Consider the following 16,747-nt stretch of genomic DNA (forward strand, 5'->3'; position numbering starts at 1 on the left):
ATGTTAAACGTTTATTTTGTGACCCAGAAAGAATAATAAGAGTAATATTAAACCTAACTAGTTGCCGCCGTTGTTGGAAACTGAGCTGGGCCACGCTATGAATTCTGGGATAGGTTGGGCCACGAAGTGACCCATCCTTCAAATCTGAGGAAATGAAGGGCGCGTTTGTCGGCCGCATTTGTCGGAGTCTTCAAATTTGTCGTGTCGCTGTAAAGTAATCGGCCTGCGGGCACAGGAGTATGCGGTTCCTGAATTTGGACACAGCTACGATACCGGACACAGCTTCTTCTTCTTCGAGGTTTAACGGCCGCTTGCATCCTCGTACATGCAGTGCTGCCATCTTCTGTTTCAGTCCGTTATTACACTCTTAAATCCTACTACTTATTCCTGCGTCTTTTGGGATCTTGCAAAGCTTCAAATGACGCTTCGACTATTAAATTAGTCGTCAAAGATTTTAATAGTCGACGTAATCGTGACTAGTCGACGTGGCAGCCCTACTTATGACGCACATGAATCTGTGTTTACATTCACGCACAGAGTTGCTGTAGTTTGCTTTTGCAACATCCATATGCATAAATAGATAGATGTATAATATATGAATGTATCACAGTTGAATATTACACACCCCCTCTTTTTTCAAAAATAATTTCTGCCAGATATTTTCATCTAATCAGCCCAATTTACTAGTTGCATGCCACAAAAGAGAACAGTGAGGGACAGCAGTACAAGTGAAAAAGCTTTGTTATTTATCAAATAATGTGCAACACAGCGGTGTGCAAGTAAGGTAGGTGGCTTATGTTTACCATCTGTTACACTGGGGCAATGTGGGGGATGGAATTGAGAGGGAGAGACTCTTCTAATATGAAGCCACAGAGGGCTGCCAGGCATTGTTGGGGTTTCTATCTCTGGAATCACTCTTTACACAGCAGGCTAACTGTGAAGCTATCGCAGAAGCTGCAGAATAGAGTGCCGACACTTGGCGTACACGCACACCTGGGAGATGAATGGTCTCCTCCCAGGAACAAAACCATTGGAGATCAGTGTGTGTGTGTGTGTGTGTGTGTGGGGGGGGGGGTTCAGCACACACGGAAAAAGGATGAAATGAACGAGCTCCTGCCTTTAAATGTACACACGACAAAAATAACAATGCTCTATGACGCCGTCTCTGCTGTAAGACACCAACCAGTAATTATTACTACTTACACATAATTATTATTTTTGCTGTTTAATTTGCTCATCTGTGCAGCAGCAGCATATTATTACACTGACACTATGATTTTTCGGACTGTACTACATTAGTTTTAAACAGGCGTACCAAATAAACAGGCAACTCTGAAATCTGGAGAGTTTACTCAGGAGAACTGAAGGCCCTGGTGGTGTAGCACAACCACAGGTAGCTTGAAATACCAGATGTCAAATGCTTGTTGTCCAGAGTAACTGTTAGCCAACCATAATTAAACGAGCTAATGAGGCAAGCTTTAATGACGCACTACAAATGGTTATTAGTGGCTAAAACTCTGCATGCCCAATTTTCCCCAAGAGACTACTGCCACATTACAGGAGAATTTTGAGTATTTCATGGGAAACTCCAAATGATTCAGCATTAAAGCACTAAAGTAAAAAAAGGGTTGAGTTAAATCACTTCATCCATAATGATAACAGTTTACTAACTAAGATCCTGTACGCTTTACTTTTTTTCTTTCGCTTGTGTGAAGACAGCTTGGGGAGGGAGCAGGCTAAATAGGGTATTAAAGACTCTCTCTCTCTCTCCCCCCCCCCCCAAACAACACATTATAGTTCCTCCTGGAGGATTTTAAAACACTCCCAGGCCAGACAAGATATCTAATCTCTACAGTGAGTTCTGGGTCATCCACTGGGTCTCCTGTGAGCTGGGTGTGGCAGGAAACTGCCAAAGGGTCAAATACCTGAACCAGCTCAGCTGGCTGCTTTCAATGCCGTGTCCTACATTGGTGTCCCTATGGCACAACTGAATATTGCAGCCCCTTCTTTTAGCCACTACTCAGAGTTCATGACCTCCGAGTGGTAAGTGGTGGAGAGTAGGTTGGCTGGTTAAGCAGAAACATCACCTTCTAGCTCCGTTCTCTCGTCTCCACAGAGTTAAAGGAAGCACCAATCAGATGGCCAATCTCTAGCTCCATCTTGCATCACTTGAGAAAAAGATCCTGGGATACTTTATTGAACTCCTTTATTAAAACTTTGTTACCAGTGAAACATAAGCAGTAAGTAAACTGGAAGTTCTTTCATTTTATTCTCCACCACTGAGAGAAACAAACTAAAGAAAACAAAACACAGGTCCAGGGGACACAGCAGATATTTTAGTAGTTTGAAGTGGAACAATGTATGATCTACATTGATACTCCAATATTATACTTGCACAGCATATTTAGGAAACCTAAGGAAGACCCACACAGGCTGTCTAACAATTTAATCTTAAATAAAGTCCTGCTAGTCCAACTTTCCTGTTGACATGTTCTGTGTTTCTTTGATCTTGCTTTTGTGCAGAGAAGCTAAAAATGGAGTATGATAATCTGCAGTTTCTAGAAGTGAAGCAGATGTTACCGCCCTCACAGGAAAAACACAGGGTTGAGAACATTTACTTTGTCCAGATGAGAACAAGGTCCAAAATCAACACCTGGTAAATGCCAAATGTGGGTAGAATTTTTATTTGGTATGTAAATGTGCCACACTGGCTATTAAATATTAACAAAATTAATATTCAAGGTTTAAAGCACAATGTACAAAAATCTCTATCACATTTTGGCATTCTCCTTTTCTCCGTCATCCTCAAGTTCAACAAACAACGAGCAAATACTCACCAATCAGACGCGGAGTAAACTAAGAGGTTGATTTCTATAGACGAAGAGTTTAAGCCGATTAAAACATCTAAAAATTTAAAACCTTACTATTCCCTTTTGTACTGACCACTGATAAATAAACGGTATGTCAAAGTTTTAGTTTTAAAGTATTTCAGTTAATCAGTTGTTCTGAGGACAGATCCCTCAGCTGGCACAGTACTACTATTTCAAGACTTCGACTTGATCCTTGCTTTCTCAGCACATCTTGCTTTCTGAAGCGTTACCTGGTTGCTAAGCAGCACTGCTGGATGACGAAGTGTACTCATTTGAGGTTTCAACTTGCGTCACTAAAACCACGTCCACGTGGAATTAATGGCTCAATAAAGATAAAAATAGAAATTCTTTAAGTACCCAACACGTTGGTGTTATTTCAACATCTATTAATATGTATTTTAGTACATCAAAGGTGTGCATTTATGTTCTCTGTGGTCTCATTTAGCATCCTGAGCGAAAGCAGTAGTTCTAGTAATGACTGTAAACACACATAAGCTGGTTTCCACAGAAATGTGTCCACTTTTATTGGCTATAAAGCTAAATCAGGATTTACCAAGCTATTAAGGTTCCCATGATAATTTTGTTATGATGATAGTGATTCTATCACACTTAATACACTGCAAGGCAATTATCAGTGATACCTCACGATATCTGTAAAGTGACTAAGGAAAAATAGGCCTAGAAAAGCCAACAAGCACTGCATTTTATATGCATTACATTCGTGCATCATTATTATTCCATTTTGATAATAGTTTGATAATAGTTTCCTCTTCCCAACAACAAGGTGGATACCTTTCATTTAGTTTAGCTTCACTTACCTGACATGCATGAGTGATGCAGGGCGCCATAAAGCAGCAGATCTAAGACAAGTGGCTGCAAAATATCTATTCAGTGTACAGCCATACTGAAAGAGGAAGTCAGAATGTATTGCCATAATCAATATTTTGTTCCATCTCTAAGTACTACCCTGCAACACATTCGAGTATGTATAGGTGAGTGAAACCAAGCACAACTTCCTTGTTGTGCCATAAACTGGGAAGCAGTCTTTTGAAGCACAAGATGATGTTGACGTTACCATTATTACCTGGCAGCATGACAATCACCATGTTCTGGGGCTCACACTAAACAAGCAATGAAGAAAATGTCAAACAAAACAAGTGAAATGGTCTGCAGTTATACAGCACATTTAAATCTTAGCAGACTCAGTGCAAATCTTAGGTGTTATCCAAACTATTCAAGCAAGAAAGCATTACTTTGGCTGGCTCACAAAAAATAAAATACAAATACATAAATAAAAACAGTATTTTTTATATCACACAGTATTTAAAAATGTCTTTAGAGACATAAGAGTTCAGAACACAGAGAAACAACCCTGAAACTGAAAAGCTGACTACCATTTTGTTCCATATGGGAGAGCAGCGTCACACACTGCTACCTTTCTCACGTTCACATCTTTTGTTAATCCTGGTTCTAACGTCATATACTGGGCTTAAAGGGCACATCAACCAGGTAGGTCCACTAATTGGTGGAATGGACTGGGATCCTTGCCAATCTCAGCGAGTGCAACCAGAAAGCAGAGTGACTGGCACTATTGTCACAGATGAGGGACTGTACAGCATGCCCACATGTGCTTAACTAAATCAAGTTAAGCGCATGTGGACAACAATGGTCACAGCTGTAACAAACCATTTCATTATTTTGAGCTGCTTGTCTTATTCTTTTATGTATGCTGACAATCTTCTGCAGCTTTCTTTAGTCTGAAGAACTGCTTTGATTATTGCTTCTACAGTGATCATCAAAATTAACCGTTTCACACTATAAACACTATAAACCACTCTGTATTATTAGCAAACCTAAAATGTCGAAAGTAAAGTACGTCCTGCAGAGAAGTGATCCATGGCAGTTTCATAAAGATTAATGTTGCTGATAAAAAATCTTTAAGGTTAATTTTAAATACACTGCTGTTTAATCTACAGTAGGGCCAGTGACCGTAACGATGCTCATTAAAACAGAGTTTAATGAGCACAGAAAGAGGCCTACACCCTGATTATTAAAATACACCGACATAAACAACCAGAATGTCATTGATGCAGTGGTTCATCCACCAAAAGATCCATCACATGTCACAAGTTACTTCCCATTAATTAACAAACACGACCTTGGATTAACACAATTTGGATGAATCCCCTGAGGTAATCACTGTGTCCAACTTTCACTCAAATCTGACCATTATTCTAAGACGAGGAGTGATTCTTCTGAAAACGGGGAGAAAAGTGCCCATGAAGCAACACATGACCCTGAGCACAATTTGGATGAAGTAAATAGACTAAATTCCATTCATTATGTGATAATTTTGTATATGTTTGCTTAAATTCTGCACTGCTGAAAACTGCTTGTCCCACAAGCATGGCTAATGTATACTACTGTTCTTTTTGTATGGGCTATATGAATAAATTACTTTTTACTAAACCTGCTTGATAAATCTGACAGAAATAATACTTGTGAAATGTCTGTTTTTACGCTGATAATGAAAATTTTTCCGAACCCAAATTTCACTATTACATGGATGTTTCTTTACTTACAGTGTGCTTTTCAGTGCTCTTGTGCTTTCACAAGCAGGTTTTCAGCTACTTTCTCTTACTGTTCCTGCCCACAGCTCCTCTTCAGCCCTGGCGGCTACTAAAACAGGGAAGGCACAATTAGTAAGGCTTTCCAGCTGTGATGACCAGCCTCCCTCGACTGCTGCTCTTCCCCTCCCTTGCAGCTGAGCCACCAACCACACCTCACCGCATTAATAACAACAACAATAATAATAATCTAAACATTTCATCAAATTATGAATGGTTCTACATAACCAAGCTCTGACTCATTGTCAGAAATACTTGAATCAATTTCCCCTGTCAGTAAGAAAGCCATCTTCCAATGATAGAGCAATACACATTAGCGGTCCATGCCAACAGACTCACACACCATTCTTGTTAATATTCAGACTCTGCGACTGGTTTGTCGATCTTGCTCCCACACAGCAGACTCAGTGCAAATGATAAAGGTTCTCTGTGGCAGAAAATCAATACTTGGAACAATGCATTTTACAAATGGCCTTCAACTTTCCTCTCAATTCTATGCAGAAAGTACAAACCAGTCTTTACAAATGCAGTGATAAGGCGAACATTACTCTAACTTCTTAATTACACAGACAACTATATAAATAAACTTTGTTAGCAGACAGCAATAAATTGGACATAAATGGTAAATGGCCTGTATTTATATAGCGCTTTACTAGTCCCTAAGGACCCCAAAGCACTTTACATATCCAGTCATCCACACATTCACACACTGGTGATGGCAGCTCATTGTAGCCACAGCCACCCTGGGGCGCACTGACAGAGGCAAGGCTGCCGGACACTGGCGCCACCGGGCCCTCTGACCACCACCAGTAGGCAACGGGTGAAGTGTCTTGCCCAAGGACACAACAACCAAGACTGTCCAAGCCGGGCCTCGAACCGGCAACCTTCCGATTACAAGGCGAACTCCCAACTCTTGAGCCACGATCGCCATAATTATGAGATGACAGATCAGAGATTATAATTTTGAGAAATCTAAAGCAGCCTACAGTCAAAATGACTATATGCTGCCAATTTAACAAATGGCACTAACAGGAATTAACTTTTTTTCCCAAAGGCTACTGGTTTCATCTGACTGAAGCTTTGCTCTAAGTCATCAGAATGTCCCCAAACTCAGTGTGTGTGAGGCCTTTGATGTGTGGATATCACCCTTTTATCCCAGATGCTTTTAAGCTTTATTAAAGTGCCAGAAAAATCAAAGCCACTTACTTAAATCGTGTTCAATAAACTTCACCAGTAGCAGAAATCTGTGTAGACCAACAGCTAATTAAATTGATTTTTACTTTCAGGTTGGGGGGAATATAAACAGTAAAACCAATGGGCAATGAACAACGCTGTCACTGTCTATGCTCAGGTATATGATGTTGGCACTTAATGGCAAGACCATGCAGCCAAATGTTTAGCACATGTGGAAGCAACAAGTGGCTCTATACCCTTTGCCATAGCCTACACTGTAGCTTAAGGTACACTTTCCCAGAGAAGTAAACAATGTATAATGACTAGCAAGCAATACAAATCAAAAGGGATTTCAGTAAAAGCAACTGTTGTTTAACATTTATAAGCTTCCAGTCCAAGATGAACATTTCACTGCAGAGTAGGTATGTCACTAGAAGAGATGCTTACGATACTTTTCTATACAAAAATTATATTAAAGAAAAAAGTGACTGTACTTGTTTTTTTCCTTCTTCCAGAACTGAGAGGGGCACTGTAAGCCTATGACTTTTGTTTCTTTACATGCTGAAGATGGACAACCACAACAAGAGGAAATACTACATACAGAGATAGCAAGTAGTGCAACTGCCACCCTGACTCACTGATAAAGAAGGCAGTAAGTAGAACATAAAAGTACTTTCTGTTATTATTCCTTACTTGTCAGTGTAATATCAATTACGCTCCATAAGAATTTATATAATGCTAATGTATTATAAATGCTTAAGCTAATGTAATGCAACATTGTAACTCTAACATTAGTAGGCTACCTAGCAACAATCCTAATATTTCAGGCTTTATTCCATTAGGCCTAAAACATTACATTTTAACTTTCTTCTCTGTCAGTAAATTCCTACACATAAAACTTCTGATCCAATTTCTGTATAGTAAGCCATTTATACAGTTTTTCCAGAGTTTTTTTGTCCCCATTCCTATCTCTACATTGCAATCTTTGTATACACCAAAACCACTTCCTAATAAATGTAAGCACATCTGAGCAACTCGCTAATCAGGTTTTTACTGAACACCACAAAGACCATGTGGGCTCAGCTGAGTTTACGCAGAAACAAATGAGGGAATCAACCTTAGCCAGTGGCAAATCAATGCTTGCATAAGATGGTTGATGTCCAAGCACAATGAGGTAGACATCTAATCATGAAGAAGGTTGCATTTATCTCCTAGTCCTTAGTTCAATTATTCCCCTGGCAAAAGTCTAGTTGTGACTGCACTGCCTTAAACCATTTAGAAGAAAATTAAACCTTTCAATAGAAAGAAGAGTCTTGTCATTTTGCCTCACCAATGTCAGCAAACCACGTCGGGTATAGTGCAGATAGAAGTATAACACCATTATAGCTGGACAACATGATTAAGAAATGTTTATGATACCCTTTAGATTTAATCACAGCAGGTCAAACAGTGAAAGAAATTCAAAATGATGAATGTACATTTTGGTAATACAAAAATAATATCTGATGGCCCATACAATCACCAAAAAAAACAAAAAAACAAAACTCTTCCCCGTCACATCATGTCACGCTGCACTGATTGCATAATTTGTAATGTAATCAACTAATAACCATCCTGTAGAGCTTAATCACACAAATTGGAGACATATCTCACTCAATTTGGATTCTCATTTTCAACTGTGTTTCTACTTTTTACTTTAACATACAGAAGAATTATTCCTGGTGATTTCATCTCTAAACAAACTTATGAAGTGCTATTCAAAGTAAGCACTTTAAATTGGGTGATTTTATGCAACTTCGTGCACACATCAGGGTTTTAATGGCTGCTATCAAAACGATCGATGATATTTAAATGAAATCAACATGAACTCAAAAATATCTGAGAACAAGTGAAAAAAAAAAACTGTGGTTGTCCTACTGCTTTGCAACGGTGCCTTGCTCTCCTTCTTTCTCTACTGTGTTTCTTGGGTGAGGATTCAGAGGGAAAAGAAATGAGAGGTCTAACTTTCTCTCTGAGCAATCACAAGCAATTTACAAGTAAATACAGCCAAAATCACAGCACAGTCATTGTCTGAACTGTCACACTCAGACCCTAACAGAATGGAGTTATTTGCCTATTTTAGACAAAATAGGGGAATGACATCAATAAGCAGGGTGACAAGCCTGAGCTTTAATATGCAGGATGACAAAGACTACCCTCAGCTTGACATTTTATCAGCAGTCATCTGAGAAGAATTCTTAATAGAGCCACTAGCCAGACCAAATGAGCAATGTCGATCTGAGGAGCGAGACACAACAAGTGTCAGTAGAAAAAGAAACTGGAACAAGGTGGTAAGGATGAATTGGGAACATGGTACTAAAACTAGCCATGCATGCCCTGACATAGAACACCCCCAAGCCATGAGCAGGGCCAGCCATCCAAGAAGCACGTGGTAAAGACACCTTTGGCAGGGATAGCTCAGTAGGTAGAGTGGTTGCCCCATGATCGGAAGGTCGGGGATTTGACTCCACTGTACGGCTACCCTGTAGTACCCCTGAGCAAGGTACCGACCCTACACACTGCTCCCCGGGTGCTGCATTGGTGGCTGCCCACTGCTTCACTGGGCGAATAGGTTAAATGCAGAGTAGCACATGGGGTATGTTAGTCCACTACAGGGACTAACACATTTACATTATTATTATTATTATTATTTAGCAGACACCAAGAAAATAGATCTTCCTTGGAGCCAGCTAGAGGCAAAGGCACAAAGGCCTCTTGCTGATGGCGCCTACTTCCACAGGCACAAATGGCTAAAGAAGAAGAAAATGAGCCTTCGTCTTTAACCAATTTAAATAGTGACCTGCTGTGACCACTGTGATATGAGCTGCATGTGCATTATGCAGTCGAAAAACAAAGTGGTCAATGCTCACTTGATACTTGTCTTTATGCTTGTGCTCTGATCTAATTAATAAAAATAACAATAATCTAAATATGATATGCTAGCTCATTACACATTTAAAGTTTAAGGCAGAATTAATAATCAAGTAACTAATAAATGTATTTAGACTGGTCAAGAGAGCACTGGCTGTAGCCTGGACAGTTATATGAACACACAATTTGCGTTTGAAAGAGTCTGTGTGATTACACCAACTTGCAAACTCAAAGTTTGTGAATCGCGTCATAGGAAATGAGACTCCCATCCTTATCTAAACCATCACAGCAGGAAAAGTCACTCACTGCTGAACAAAGGTTGGCCAACTTGGACCAGGGACATCTTTTCTGCTGACAAACACAGTCGCTACCAGATGTGTTTGCCTAAAAGTAATAGGCAGCTTAGGAAAACTGGATGATAAACATTTTTATAAGCAATAATTCCAGCCTTTTAGGCTTACTTTGTCCCTTTTAATTAACAACTGCTTAATTATTTGTCCTGCTGAGTAGTCATATGAAACAATATAAACATAACAACTTTGAAAAAAGGTGTAAAGACATGTTTTACTCTTTGGCTACTGTCCAGAAAAATCAAGTAAACAAGAAAAGAAGCAATTGATTAATGAAAACTTTATCTTAAAAGTTGCTCAACAATACTTAAATTAATCATCCAAGTTTGCTATTGGAATAGAAATCTAGTGACTTTGGTAGAAGACCTGTTTCAGTGAAAAGACCTTTAGATGAACCTGGAACGTGAAAGTAATGCATAATGAAGTAAAAGAGTAACAGTTGTGAATTTAGCAGAATCCAAATGTTCGGTGGTGAACTTATGATGAGGAATCTGTGAGTGAATAAAGAAACCAAACCATACCATAGGGATTACTGAACCTCCACAGGGGTGGCATGGATGTGACACTGATCCTACAGGGAGATGAAGCTGCTGCCTTAATTCTCAACATTTAGCAGAGGAGATCCTTTCTTTTCTTTCATCACACTGTAGGTTTGAATCCTAGCAGTAAAAGGGTGCCAGGAAGTCAGCTAACCAGACATACGAGGGTGTTGAAAACATCAGACGTAATGTCTGTGTGCTCCTGAGGATAAATGAATGGAGACTTTGTTCAAATGGCAAAGGTGAAACCATGGGGGGGAATGTCTCAATGCAGGAGCACATACGAGCAGCCAAAACAATCACAATGTTCCACTGTGAGCACGAATACGCACAGACTCAATTAACCCAACTCCACAGCATAGCTCTGTGAGCAGCTAACCAGCACAGCATGAATTATTTCTTATTGTGAAAGGCAGCAGGTCTTTTACCAGACATACTCATTTCTATTTCATTTCACTGCTGACTTCTTTCACTCCTGTGCTATTGTACAGGAGTGAAACAAACCAGCTGTAGTGCTTAACACAGATTTAGATTCTATTGGTTATTTATTCTATGAGCATATGCACACCCATGGGTGCATACTGTTCTGTTACAGCTGTGCATGCTCTGCACGTGTACACTTGCTCACTGTTTATCACAGCTTCAACCAAGATGACTAAAAGAGAAATCTCAGTCAACAAGCTATTTCTAAAGGAAGTAAAACTCACAAGGTTTCCATTATTAACTTGTTGTCCCCAGATTGCTCAGGGTCTCTCACATGGTCTGCTTTCTGTACTCTGTCGCTCACCCCTGCGCTGCTATGCAAGCCAGTCTGCTGCTGCAGGGGGCCCTTTATAACCACATTTGTACCCTAGGGATCCCACAGTGGAGGCTGTGGACCGACAGGCACCACTGGTTGGGGTGAAGGGGCTTTAGAGTCAGAAGTCCCAGTCAGATAACCCTGTGTCCCCTGGAGCCCACATGTGTTTTGTTTTTTCTGGGGGGGTTTTCACATACGAATTACATTTAAAGTATAAGGAAATCCCCCATATATAGGGATGGGTACCGGTATCCGGTGCCGTTCTGACATAAACGGCAGTAACCAGACCGAAAAGCAGCGCACATTTCGGTGCTTTTTTTCAGTGCTTTTTTTTCCTGAGCTGTGATACACTTTAGATTCTAGCCAATCATTTTACATTTCCAAGGATAGTAGGCGGGCCCAGGTACCTGTACGTACGTTCTTTTAGAGCAGAGCTACAGATTAAAAACGCCCAGGGCAAAGTGGTCAAAAGTCTGGCTGTACTTCACAGCAAAAGATGCAAACTCAGCAGCCTGCAACAAGTGCTTTAAGCTGATACTGTGATACTGTCAAAGGAGGTAACACCTCAAATCTGATGAAACACCTGGCGACGCATAGCGGGTTTTTTTTAAAGCCGAGAAATGCGCCGTATTTGATAGCTTGCTGCGAGACCTCACACCGGGCACATCTACTGCGGGTGGGTTGCCTGTTATCGGACCCGGAGTTTGCAACATCCCCAAAAACCCGAAAAGGAGAGTCCTGGCCCCTAGCCCTGCCAGTGTAGCAGAAATGATGACGGATGATGATGCAGCAGCAGCCGTTCTTCTCTGCGTGAGTAGCTTAATGTTGTCCGTGTGTAATTTACGTTGAGTAGGCTAACCACGTTATTAAATTAATGCATGTAAGGTGAACTAGCAAACGTCATCATAGTTACATGTGGCTGTCTTCTTGTTTGATGGCAGATACTCCCTTCACCCTGGCCAAAAAGGCTAAAATGACCAAAGAAAGAGTGGAAAACAGTTAAACATGAGAGGTTTTTGGACAAAGTTTGTGTTTTTTCCATTGTTTAAGCACTGCTTCCAGCCAAGAGTGATACCATATATGCCCTATAGCTGCAGAAAAGGCTAACATTGTTATCTTTTTACAAAAAAATAAACAGCTGAACATGAGAGGTTTTTGGACCAATTTTGTGTTCTCCATTCTTTAAGCACCGGTTTGAGCACCGGCACCGTTTCAAAAGTACCGGTATCGGATAAAACCTAAACGATACCTATCCCTACCCATATATAGTGCAAAACTTTTAAGTTTATGAATAATCAAGATGACTGACCAAAATAGTTGTGTTTATGATTTTTGCTGTAATCAAACAGGCTTAAAGCTTTTAAAAAAAACAAAAAAACAAAAACAGAGCAATATAATCAAGGGTCTCTTCTGTAAGCCTCTAATCTTGCTGATGAATTCAATCTTCACCGTCTCTGACTGCAGTTGCCGATGGCAGTCTTTGTTCTGCTCAGCAGTCTTGCTAAGCTTGGCATAGCAGCACACGAACCAGCTCTCCACCTGCTGCCAGTTCTGATTAGAGTGGCCTCCTAGCTCCCTGTGGAGCTCCGAGCAGAACAAGGACTACCACCACCAGCTGCAGTCCAAGATAATAGATAGATGAGATCCTCTCTTAAAACGCCTAAAGGATAACTGGAGGTGTTTGAATCAAACTGTCCAGTAAGCCACTCCGTAGGCATAACAAAGGGCAGAGGAGAGCAGGTTAGCAGCAAAAATGAGACAGGAGTTGTGGACAATTAAACTGATAATGAATGGCATTGCTGTTTCATAAAAAAACAAACAAACAAACAAACAAACAAACAAACAAAAAAAACAAAAACAAAAAAACGTAGCCTGTGTGTAAGAGGCTTTACTCTACTTCCTGATTATAAATACTATTAGCTGTGGTCACACCTTGAGCATAAGGATGCAAGTGAGTCTGACAAAATATTACAGTAATATTGCAGAAGGAATTACAGTGCTCATCAAGGAAATGGACCCAGGATGAGATTTTGTAGAGTCTGTGTGGAATTCTCAAAATGAAAGGCCTTGCCAAATATTCACTAAAATTGTCCAGTCTTTTGCCAACATTCAACCACAGAACCACTTTTCTGCATTTCCTAGATCAATAAGTCTACAACCTACAACCATAAAACGACAAAATCTAAAAAGCAACATGGAGTCTTAGCTTCTCTAATCTTGTCCACTAGGAATAAACAGGGACTCATCTGCTGAGTCTGCTAACCCAGAGTCACAGCAGACAGAAGGAAATTAAAAGCAAAGACACCAGGAAGAAAGCCATCTTCACTGGCATGACAATATTGCTGGTGCACAGTAAGCCCTGGAGACAGACCAGAAGTCAGTAGAAAAAGATTAAACTAAATATAGCTTACCACAGTTTCGCTCAAGTAAATCATATTTGTTGCTATTTTGAGGATAGCCTACATCTAAAGAGACGATTATGAAAGGAGCACAGTAGAAGATGCCCTCATTCAGGGATGTGGTTTGAACAAAATTCTTACTCTAACCATTTACATAACACTTAAAAACAAGGCTTAAGGCAAAACTCGGATTTTTCCCCTACAGCAACAACGTGTGCTACATTTTCATTTTTAAAGGATAATGCAATAGAAACAAATGTTCTCTGTGTTAAAAATGGAATAGCTAGTTAGGGTCCATGCTGGTGCACAGTGTTGTGAACTGAAATATTTTTAAAATCACTGAGAGGTTAATACAAAAAAATGTTACCATGTGCTTTCCTAAGCCATCAGACAGTAAAACAAGAATGTTTATGTGCCTGTGGGACTGCCCAGAGCTGTACTCTGTGCTGCTGCTTGTCTCAGTGCGCTCTGATATAAGACTACACAGACACATAAACACATCTACATATGCTTCTGCTTAACTCTCACAGGATGATGTTGGCCTCGCAGCCCAACTCCACTGAGACCAGCCCAACTCCCTATCCAGCCTGGTGGAGTGCACAGGGACACAATCAAAACCTGCAGTTGTGCACTGCAGGCACCCCTCTCAGGATTTCATTGGTCAGACAGATAATAAGCACAGTTGCATGACAGTGTGTGCTACTTCTGTGTGACACGGTGAACCGTGATATTGTTCTGCATGAGAGCCATTAGTGAGAAGGGCTTGCAACAAAAGCCAAAACAGTCTTTGAGGGTTAGCTAAGGTGACGGTATCCTGCAGGCAGAAGCGTTCACAGGAAAGGCAAATTGCCCAAAAGGTCAACATCGAGCCACATCTGACCTCTTTACTAGAGCCACTACTTCATTCAGAGTGCTACTATGTTAACAATAAAAATACCTGATGGTTAGATTATCCTCACTTAGCTTAAAAGATTGGCTAATTCTGAGCAAGTACCTCAGCTGGAAAACATGTCTACATCAATACAGCCACAGTATCACAAAAAGGCATCCAGTGCTGCCCACTCAACATCAGGTTTTTGTTGCGGTTTTTTTTGTTTGTTTTTTTAAATTTCACAAAGCTGGGAACTTTGTCGCCATGACCACTAAGAATAAAGATCGAAGCGCAGTTTACCATTTCCCATTTCCTTGACCAATAAGAAACCACTACCCACACAGAGAGCCTGGATGAGATGTCCAAGTGCAAGATGATTAGGGGGAAAACAGTGCGACTCAAATGCATGCAAAAAGGGATGGGGGGGGGGGAGCTCCATTCATGAGAACAGCAATCCAGTGATGCAATTTTAAAGGCTTCAAGCTGAGAGGAAAAGCCCTCATTTGTCTCCTCGTGTGACATTTTGAAATATTAGATTTTTTGCAAAAGCTTCTGAGGCGCTTTCATCATGCTGCTTTTTGTCTGACTCATACCAGCATCATGAGTTAGGTGTTCAATCGCTTGTTGCCTTGCAAACAAGGGCGTGTCAATAAGCACGCATGAACCGAGTAGCGGTATCACTGAGGGAGGGGAAGGGGGAAAAAAAAAAAAAAAAAACCAAACAAACAAAAGAAACCCCACACACACACACACACACACAACTCTTCACCATCTACCCTTCCAGCTCAACATGTTCAGCAAATTCAGCAGGCAGAAAGTGGAAAACGCACTTTTAGTTTAGATTTCAATCAGCAACTCTCAGGAGAAAAAGAAGCGAGACTTTCCCCTCAGACAACTAAACACTCACAGCATGACTGTTTATTCAGCATCTACTGAGGGATTGCTGAACTCTGCTTGGGACAAGTCTTGACACACCAATCACTAATGTGACCCGCAGGCGTTAAGCAGGCTCCCACACACTGAGGGATTTTTAATTTCCTACAACGAGGGGCAGCTCTTTAAACACACGTCAAATCAGTAGCCATGCTTCATCTTAATTCATCTTAATTACAATTTCAAAAGAAAGCATAAATGTGGACAGTGTACACTTGCAGAAATTCCTTTCATTTTTATATTACAAACACTGCAGCACACTGAGGCATGCATGCATGTGTCCTCTCTTCTCTTTATAATAAACACAGCTGCTTCTGAGGCATTTCTCAAGAAAACACATTTAGATGTCATTCTAATCTGCCAGTATAGGAAGATATTAGTTTGTTGTGGCTTTCAATGCCCAACCACTCTAGTTAAAAGGAGTTTCCACCTCTGTCATTAAGCCAATGCCTTAACTTGTTTAAAAATAATAATAAATGTATAACTTAATCCATAAACTTGGAAGACTGCTATTTAAAACCAAGCCAAAAGAAATACAGTATAGACTGTGTCGTGTTGAATAACGACAGTAAAATGCTTTTAAGCCGGATAACCAAACAATTATTAGCTGCTCCCAAACATGTACTGGGTGGGGTGCAGCAGCTCAGACGTTCACACAGATAGTTAGGAAGCTAATGTATAGCTAAAAATTAAATACTAACACAGCCTTTTATCCTTATAGCTTCAACGCTACGCTAGGAATAGCGTTAAACTTAATGAGGTGGGGTTTGACAGAACTGTTCACCACTTTCAACTTCATTGTCCCCCGGCTGTGGTAGCATACTATTAAAGCTTTTAAGAAAATTGAAATAAACGACTCATACAACAGGGAAAAAAACTAACGGGTGCGAACAAAATTTAAAAAAGAAAAAAACTCTTTCAGGAAGGAAAAAAAAAGCTTTCCGAGTCATGCAGCGCGTTATGACTTCTATTTTATCTGACAGTTAACAATTAACTCTCCGAGACGAAAACAAAGCGTGAAGCATCTTAAAGTAAAACTGTAGTTCGTTAAAAAGGAAGAGGAAAGACGGGAAATGTGCCCAAAACACGAGGACGTGTGTGTAACTTACAGCTGGAAGCGGAGCGGTATCCAAAGTTTGCCTCAGAGGGAGACGTTAGCTGCGGTTACAGCGGGAGAGCAGAGCGGGCTTTGTGGAGGTTCATCGCAGCGCTCGGCGCTTTCACAGACCCCGGAGCAGCAAACAATCGTCAACCGCGCTACCGTAATAACCGGCGC

The 16,747-nt window shown here is 40.6% G+C and overlaps 1 protein-coding gene across 1 annotated transcript in view; it reads right to left on the minus strand.

The window, feature by feature from the left end:
* tp53i11b (tumor protein p53 inducible protein 11b) overlaps nucleotides 1–16,747 on the minus strand; it is a 39,007-nt gene extending 22,260 nt beyond the window's left edge. Inside the window, exon 1 of the mRNA XM_005728051.2 lies at nucleotides 16,581–16,747. The gene's annotated coding sequence lies outside the window, so the exon portion shown is untranslated. The remainder of the gene's footprint in view (nucleotides 1–16,580) is intronic.

This window comes from Pundamilia nyererei, unplaced genomic scaffold (genome assembly GCF_000239375.1).
Source record: "Pundamilia nyererei isolate P.nyererei 1_Seehausen unplaced genomic scaffold, PunNye1.0 scaffold00027, whole genome shotgun sequence".
Lineage (NCBI taxonomy): Eukaryota > Metazoa > Chordata > Actinopteri > Cichliformes > Cichlidae > Pundamilia > Pundamilia nyererei.